Below are 9,781 nucleotides of genomic sequence, written 5' to 3'. Positions count from 1 at the left end.
AGTCGTTTCTGACTGTGACCCCATGGACTGCAACACGTCAGGCCTCCCTGTCCTTCACCAACTCCCAGACTTTGCTCAAACTCATGTCCATTGAGTCAGTGATGCCATTCAGCCATCTCATGCTCTGTCGTCCCCTTCTCCTCCTGCCTTCAAACTTTCCCAGAGTCACGGTCTTTTCCAATGAGTCAGCTCTTTGCATCAGGTGGCCGAAGTATTGGAGCTTCAGCTTCAGCATCAGTCTTTCCAATGAATATTCAGGGTTGATTTCCTTTAGGATTGACTGGTTTTATCTCCTTGCTGTCCAAGGGACTCTAAAGAGTCTTCTCCAGCACTACAGTTAAAAGACATCACTTCTTCAGTGCTCAGCCATTTTTATCATCCAGCTCTCACTCCCCTGCTATATAGTGGTGATTTGAATCTAAAATGGTCTCCTTTAATTTTCAAGGAGTACCTCCAGTTCTGGGACTCAAGGATTTGTGACACCAACCTGTGTTTTTTTTCAATGACTACCATTCTTTCTATAATTATAGAATCTCCATTTATAGCCAGTTAGCTGGCTTCATGTTTCTATCCTAAGGACCTCACATGTTTTTATTCTCACCTTATTCAGAAACCCAGGATTTTGTGAACCATTTCCAGCTGTATCAGAGCTTTTGTGACATGTGTGCTTACAGAACTGTATCCAGTGTTTTGGTACACACACACACACACAAAAAAAAAAATCCATGGGAAGATTTTCTCTGTTTCGTTTATAATACCTTCCCACCAATACCTATAAGGACTCCAAAGTTCCTCTCAAGGTTGCAATAGGCAAGCTGAAGCCCATGATCATAAACACAATTTGGGTTGCTTTATACTCTGTGCTTGGTTTTCTACCACTTTTCTGACCATTTTTAAGATCTGGTTGAATTTTCCTGCACTTTTACATCAGCTCAGAATTTTTACTTTTTAGGTGAACTTTACCTCATCTATAAGTTCCTTAATTTTATATGTAATCACTCTTGAGGAATATTTAAGAGAATACTAAAATAGAAGCAACCTCAACTTTGATCCTCAATGGACCTCATTATATGGCATATTCCCTTATTTCTTACTTTAATTCCCAAAATACAATGATAATTTATAACAGAAGAGTTTTTTTTAAAAAAAGAAGAGTTTTACTTGCTTGTTTGGAAAATAAAAATTTCTATACAGAAACTTATAAGTGGTTTTTGGAAGTATCCCCCATCAGTTGGTTACCTCATCTACCCCCTAAATCAAGTTCTTTGATGTTCTATCTAGAGGCCAACATTCTCTCCCTTTTTCCTAAATTAGGTTTAGGATAAGTGTAAGTCCAGAAAACAGAAGTATGACTTCCATGAAATAGTTCAGAAGAAAATAAATTAAAAGTAGGTTTTTATTAATAACTAACTTATGTGTGTATATATATATATATATATATATATAATGAGAAATATCAATAACCTCAGATATACAGATGACACCACCTTTATGGCAGAAAGTGAAGAGGAACTAAAAAGCCTCTTGATGAAAGTAAAAGAAGAGAGTAAAAAAGTTGGCTTAAAGCTCAACTTTCAGAAAACGAAGATCATGGCATCCAGTCCCATCACTCCATGGGAAATAGATGGAGAAACAGTGGAAACAATGTCAGACTTTATTTTGGGGGGCTCCAAAATCACTGCAGATGGTGATTGCAGCCAGGAAATTAAAAGATGCTTACTCCTTGGAAGAAAAGTTATGACCAACCTTGATAGCATATTCAAAAGCAGAGACATTACTTTGCCGACTAAGGTCCATCTACTCAAGGCTATGGCTTTTCCTGTGGTCATGTATGGATGTGAGAATTGGACTGTGAAGAAGGCTGAGCGCCGAAGAATTGATGCTTTTGAACTGTGGTGTTGGAGAAGACTCTTGAGAGTCCCTTGGACTGCAAGGAGATCCAACCAGTCCATTCTGAAGGAGATCAGCCCTGGGATTTCTTTGGAAGGAATGATGCTAAAGCTGAAATTCCAGTACTTTGGCCACCTCATGAGAAGAGTTGACTCATTGGAAAAGACTCTGATGCTGGGAGGGCTTGGGGGCAGGAGGAGAAGGGGACAAGAGAGGATGAGATGGCTGGATGGCATCACTGACTCGATGGATATGACTCTGAGTGAACTCCGTGAGTTGGTAATGGACAGGGGGGCCTGGCGTGCTGTGATTCATGGGGTCGTAAAGAGTCGGACACAACTGAGCGACTGAACTGAACTGAACTGAATGAGAATTTTAAAATTATATATATACATATATATATATATATATATAACTAAAAGATGTTTTTAAAATGTACAGCTCAAGCATTTTATCTAAGTTACTAAATATTATGGTATCTTCTAATACTAAATTCCCAAGCAAAAGAATTCTAAGGCCCAATAACTACTCTTTTTATGAGGAAGAATGAAAACAAATTTTACCTTGCATATATAGATATATTCACAACACACAAGTTTTTTTTCTGTCGCATGCAGCTTTGATATAACTGGAGAAAAGATGTGAAATAAAAAGTAAACGTTGAAGGTGAGCAAAAAAGTCAACAACAAAAAAAAACAGGGAAGGAGGCTAAATAAGGTCATTATTCTTATTAGTCAAAAGCTTAAGCACAATAAAAAGCATAAAAAGGTCATTTGTGACTATGATAGAATCACATAGTTAATAGGAAGGGATTTTTGCTTCCATTCATAGCAAACCAAATAATCTGAACTAGCCTTCATCCTGAGGACAAACAGAAAATCTGAACAAAATGTAATTATCTACTTTGAAAGCATTAGAGAGCCAACCAAATGGTAAGGATTTATAAAGTCAAGATAGGAAAGGAGATAGAGACTGGAAAAGTGATATAACTGTTTGGAGTGCTTTTTCTAGGAAGGTTTTGCTGATTCCAAAAGGGTCTAGCAAACACTTCTGAAGGCTTCCTGAATCTAGTTCAGGGCAGGGAGACTAGGACACAGGGAGGAGATTCTCCTTTTCTTGGGTTTGGCCTTGAAGATCTGTGCACTGGGAAACAGAGTAAACCAAGAGTAACTTATCTATCAATCACCTTGAAATTACCCTAAGTGATAGTATTCCCAGCTACTTGACAGAAGCTAATATAAATTATCTCTGGAAAATATAGGCTTCAAATTATGTCCACAGAGCTTTCTGTAAAGCTCTTCCTAGCATGCAATAGTCAGGCAAATAAGGGAAACGTGACAACACAAACAAAACCCATAAAACCCAAGACACTAGAAAGGGAACTATCGGGGCCTTCAGATAATAGATGCATAGATTCAACAGATACATGCTGACCATTTTCAGGGAGATAAAAGATAGTGTGGGGATTTTTCAGCAGAAAACTGGGAACTATTTAAATACTAAAGAGAAATTTTAAAACTAAAAATACAACTGAAATTAAGAATTCAGTGTGGATAAGTTCAACATAGAAGAGACAGCTAAAGAGCAAATGAACTGGAAGAGGTCATAAGATAATATCTAGAATTAAATATGAAGAAACAAAAGAACTAAAAGCACACAGAAAACAGGGTAAGAGACATAAAGTGAAACTATCACACTGATTACAGTCCCAGAAGGAAAGGAAAAAAATAATGGAAGAGATAAAAGCTAATATTTTTCCAAAACTAATGAAAGACATTGAGCTAACAGTTCATGAAGCCCTAAAAATTCTAAAACCATAAAAAGAAATGAACATCTAAGAATGTCACAGTAAAATACTGAGTACAGAGGGCAGGTGGAAAAAATAGATTGCCTTCAAAGATGTACTGATTATCATAAAACTGACTTCTTAATGGACACAATAAAAGTAACAGACAATGAAAATTCTAAGAAGGTTGGCAGAGTAGAAAGCACCAGGAATCTGCCTCCCCACCTAGACAACTACATTGGCAGAATGTGTCTGATATAACTATTTCGGAATTCTGGGGTCTGTTGAAGGCTTGCAACTTTGAGGAGAAGGCTTGAACAATAAATTGTGGTCAATTTCAGCTCTAAGCACAGTAGCACCTACCCATGACCCATCCCCAACCAACTGGAAGGCAGCCGTGCAGTGTTCCTGAAACAGTTTGCACACAGCTTATGGGAGCTAGGGTAGTAAAAGGGACTTACATGTGGATTTGAGCAGACAGAAGAATCAGTGAATTGAATGTAGGACAATGGAAATTATCAAGGCTGGGACAGGAAGAAAAAAGATTGAAGAAAAGTGACCAGAGTCTAAGGAACATTTGGGATACCAGCAAGCGGGCCAACGTATGCATTGTAGGTTTCTCAGAAGGAAAAAAGACAGAGAAAAGGAAAGAGAAAATATTTGAAAAAATAATGACTGAACACTTCCCAAATTTCATGAAATACATGAAACATCCAAGCCCAAAAACTCCAAGTAAAGTGAATTCAAAGAAACCCACACCAAGACACAGGATAATCAAACTTTTAAAAGCCAACAAAGAGCAAATATTGACAGCAGCAAGAGAGAAGCTAATCATCACAAAGGATTCTCAATAAGATCCTCAATGAGATTTCTCATCTGAAACTTGGAAGGCCAGAAGACAGTAGGCCAAGATAGATAAAGTACTAAAAAACTGTCATCTAAGAATCATGTTCAGCAAAATTATCCTTCAAAAGTGAGGAAGAAATCTAAACACCCACAGACAAACAAAACCCAAGAGAGTTCATAACTATTAGACCTGCCTACAAAAAGTTCTCAAAGATGTCCTGCAAGGAGGCCTGAAAAGATACCAGACAACACCTCAAAGCCATACGGCAAAATAAAGACCTCAATAAATGCAAAGACCTAGGCAACCATAAAAGATAGTTTTATTGTAACAACAGTTTGTAATTGTACTTATTTTCTACATGACTTTAGAGACTAATTCATTTAAAGTAGAAAAGCAATTATCAAGAAAGTATAAAAGATTATATTATTATGACTTTGGTTTGTAACTCCAAATTTTGTTTTCTACAAAATTTAGGGCAGTAATACATTTTTTAAAATTATTAGTTTATGTCTTCAGGCACACAATAATAAAGGTGTAATTTTATGACACTGACAACCAAAAGAAGTGTGGATAAGAACTATAAAGAAATATAGATTTTATTTGTTATTGAAGGTAAACTGCTACACAATCAAATTAGAATATATTCAAATTTATACCTTTAGGATGTTAAACATAATTTCCATGGGTAACCACAAATAAAACTGTCCATAAGTACCAAAGGAAATTAAGAAGGTATTTAATATTTCACTCCAAAAAATATCAGTTAAACACAAAAGAAGATGAACATGCAGAAAATGAAGGACAATAAAGCTATAGAGCATATAGAAAAGAAATGGTACAATGACAGATGTAAGTCTTCCCTGATAAACAATTATGAATACTTTACATGTAAATCTACTAAACTTTCCAATCAAAAGACAAAATTTGGTAGAATGGATTAAAAAAAACAGCGTGATTCAGCTACATGCTATCTACAAGAGACTCACCTGAAAGCCAAAGTCACAAACAAGTCAAAAGTAAAAAGATGAAAAATGATGATATTTCATGCAAATGGTAATAAGAAAGCAGGAATGGTTATACTCATAGCAGCCAAAACAGACTTTAAAGCAGAAAGACAAAGAATTACATTATATATTAATGAAAGACTTAATACAGCAAGAGATATAACAACCATAAACATTTATGCACATAATGGCAGAATGAATATCTATGAAGTAAAAACTGACCAAATTGAAAAAAAGAATCAACAGTTCTACTATAATAGTTGGGGATTTTAATATCTCACTCAGTAATAAACAGAACCACCAGCCAGAAGATAAGGAAATAGAGGACTTAACACAATAAACTAATGAGGTCTAACAGATATATACAGAACACCAACCAACAACAGCATAAACATTCTTCTCATATGCACAAGACATTTTCCAACTTAGTCCATATATTAGGCCATGAATTAAGTCTTGATAGATTTTAAAAGACAGATATCATACACAAGATCTTCTCTGACCAGAACAGGATTAAGTTAGAAATCAACAGCATAAAGAAAACTGGAAAATTCACAGATTATGGAAATTAAACCAAAAAAATCACTAGGAAAGAGGCTTGTGGACACAGTGGAAGGAGAGGGTGAGATGAATTCAGAGAGTAGCACTGAAACAAATACATTACTATATGTAAAATAGTCAGCGGGAATTTGCTGTATGATGCAGGGAGCTCAAATCTGGTACTCTGTGACAACCTAAAGGGGTGGGGTGGGGAGGGAGGTAGGAGGAAGGTTCAGGAGGGAGGGGACATATGTATACCTATGGCTGACTCATGTTGTTATATGGCAGAAACCAACACAGTATTGTAAAGCAATTATTCTCTAATTAAAAACATATTTTAAAAAAGAACGAAAAATAGTTGAACAAAAATGAAAACAAAACATACCAAAACTTATGGGATGCAGCAAATGCAATCCTGGAGGAAATATACAGCTATAAAAACGCTTACATTAAAAAATGAAAAAGATCTAAAACCAACAGCCTAACTTTACAACTTAAGGAACTAGGAAAAAAAGAACTAAACTCAAAGCTAGCTAGTAGTAAAGTAATAAAGTAAACTTAATGTAATAAAGGTTAGAGCAGAGATAAATAGAGAATAGAAAAACAATAGAAAAAATCAATGAAACAAAAACAACAGGTCAAAAGAGTGACAAAAAGATCAACAACAAATAAAGATCAATAAGATCAACAAATCTTTAGGTAGATGAACTGTGAAAAAAAGAGAGACAACTCAAAATATTAAAATGAGATATGAAAGTAGGAGCATTACTACCAATTCTACAGAAATAAAAAGGATTAAGAGAGTACTATGAACAATTATTGGATGATCTAGTTTAAATGAACACATTTCTGGAAATGTAACACTTGGTATTCCTCTACCAAGACTGAGTCACAAACCAATATAAAATCTGAATAGACCTATAACTAGTAAGGATGTTGAATCAGTAATCAAAAATATTCCCACAAAGAAAAACCCTGGACGTGATAGATTCACTATAATTCTACCAAACATTTAAAGAAAAACTAATCCTTCACAGACTTTTCCCAGAATTTGAAGAGGAAGGAAGACTTCCTAAATCATTCTATGATGCCAAACATACTATTTAAAAAACTAGAGACCAATATTCCTTATGAACATTGATGTAGAACTGCTCAAAACAAGCAAACAAAAAAAGCCCCAGGAAACCAAATTCAGCATCATATTGGAACACAAACACAGGAATACTGTGCAGCCATAAAAAAGGAAATCCTGCCATTTATGACACCATGGGTGGATAAATGAAGTCAGATAGAAAAAGACAAATACCATGTAATCTCACTTATATGTGGAATCTTAAAAATAAAACTCACAGAAAAAGATTCAGATTTATAGTTACTATTTATAGATTTATAGACAGGGATTGGGAAATGGGAAAACTAAATGGGTAAAAATTACAAACTTCCAATTGGAAGATAAATAAGTGTTGGGGATATAATGTACAACATGATAACTATTGTTAAAACTCTGTATATCTGAAAGTTAAGAAAGTAAATCCTAAAAGTTCTCATCACAAAGGAAAAAAATATATTTTTTCTTTTTTTGTATATATATGAGACTATAGATGTTAACTTATTGTGGCAATCAATTCAAGATGTATATAAGTCATTATGCTATATGCCTTAAACTTATATAGTGCTGTTATGTCAATTATATCTCAATAAAATTGAAAGAAGAAACTCTGAAGAAAACCAAAGAAGTGACAATATAAAATCAGAATACTGGTCCCCTTTTTGAAGAAGAGATCTAGGAAATAATACCTGGAAAAGAGCATTTGGGAACTTTGGAGTGATGGCAATGTTCTATTTCTTGACCTGGGTGGTGGTTAGACAATCATTCTATAATAATTCATTGAGCTATACATTTTTGTCTCATATTTTGTTTCTCCACATATATTTTATTTTTTAACGCTTTAAATAAGCTATTTTTAAAAAGCTAATTGAATGGATAATTAAATTCAATTATAATTTATACCATCTCACTCAATTTATAGAAGTAAACAATATTAGTAAGGTTAAATTTAAATAATACTATTTTGTTTGTTTGTTTAATAATATTTAAATAATACTATTAACCAATTTGATCAGGTATCTATAAAGTACTCCACACAACCAGTGCTAAATGCAATTCTTTTCAAATATACATGGAATATCCATCAAGACAAACTATATGCTGGGCCATAAAACAAGTCCCAATATACTTAAACACATTAAGATAATGTAGACTATGTTCTCTGACTACAACAGAATTAAATTATAAATCATGAGCAGACATCCAGAAAATCCCCAAATATCTGAATATTAAATAGACTTGTATATAATCAATGGCCCAAAGAAAAAAATCAGAGAAATAAAAAATATATTGGCCTGAAAATGAAAACACAATATATCAAAATTTGTGAGATGTAGCTAAAATAGTCTTTAGAGAGAAATTTACAGTATTAAATTATATTACAAAAGAAAGATCTAAAGTCAACTATTTAAATGTCCAACTTTTAAAAAGCTAGAAAAGTAATATAAATCCAAAGTAAGTATAAGAAAGGAAAGAAGAAATGTAAGAAATCAATTAAATAGAAAACAGACAACCAATGAAATTGAAGCTGGTTCTTTTATTATAAAATACAACACATCACAAAAGTACACATGCAGGGACTTCCCTGGTGGTCCAGTGGTTAAGAATCCACTTTCCAATGCAGGGGACACAGGTTCAGTCCCTGCCTGGGAAACTAAGATTCCACATTCCACGAAGCCCATGTGCCTCAACTACTAAGCCAGCACAGTGCGCCTAGAGAGAAGCCTGTGCACTCCCATGGAAGATTGCGCCCACATGCTGCAATGGTGAACCTGTGTGCCGCAACTAAGACCCAGTGAGGCCAAAAAACATGAATACTCTTCTAAAAGAGCACATACACAAAAAATACAAAGTGCAATGATTACCCATGAACACCCTGTAAGGATCACTTGGTCAAGAAATAGAATACAATCAGCACCCAGGGTCTCCCTACACATTCTGTTTCTTCTCAATCATTAACCTCTCCATCCTTCTCAAAGCAATCACTATCCAAACTTTTATGCAAATAACTTCCTTGCTTTCATTATAATTTTACCACTTAAGAATACATCTTCAAAATCTAGGATTGAGTTTTACCTGTTTTTATTAACTTCATATAATGATGATATATTACTATTAGATGTGTTTGCTTGCTAGTGACATTTTCTTAAGTTAAATGTCTGTTCAAATCTTTTTAACTGAGCTGTCTTTCGAAACAATCAATACAATTGATAAACTTCAAGCTAGACTGATCAATATAGACACAAATAATCAGTATCAGCAATGAAAGAACTGACATAACTACAAGTGCTACAGACATTAAAAGAAAAAGGAAATATTGTTATTAAAAACCTTACAGTAATTAATCTGACAACCTGGTTTACACAAAGCAACTAATCCAGAATAACCACTTGAAATTTCTTACATTTGAAAACCTTTAAAACTGTCCTTAGATCTGTATGTATCCTAAGTCATTTGAAAAAAGGATAAACATATCAGTGTATCTCAAAACACATCTTTAAGTACCTATGATATGTGCTACCATTAAAGGTCATCTTAAAGACATGGTCTTTTCTCATAGTCATGCAGTCTTCATTTGGCTTAGTGACTCCTGGAAAAACAAACAT

The sequence above is a fragment of the Ovis aries genome, chromosome 1 (assembly GCF_016772045.2).
Source record: "Ovis aries strain OAR_USU_Benz2616 breed Rambouillet chromosome 1, ARS-UI_Ramb_v3.0, whole genome shotgun sequence".
Lineage (NCBI taxonomy): Eukaryota > Metazoa > Chordata > Mammalia > Artiodactyla > Bovidae > Ovis > Ovis aries.
The sequence above is the reverse complement of the archived record's forward strand: the minus strand, read 5'-3'. Positions refer to the sequence as shown.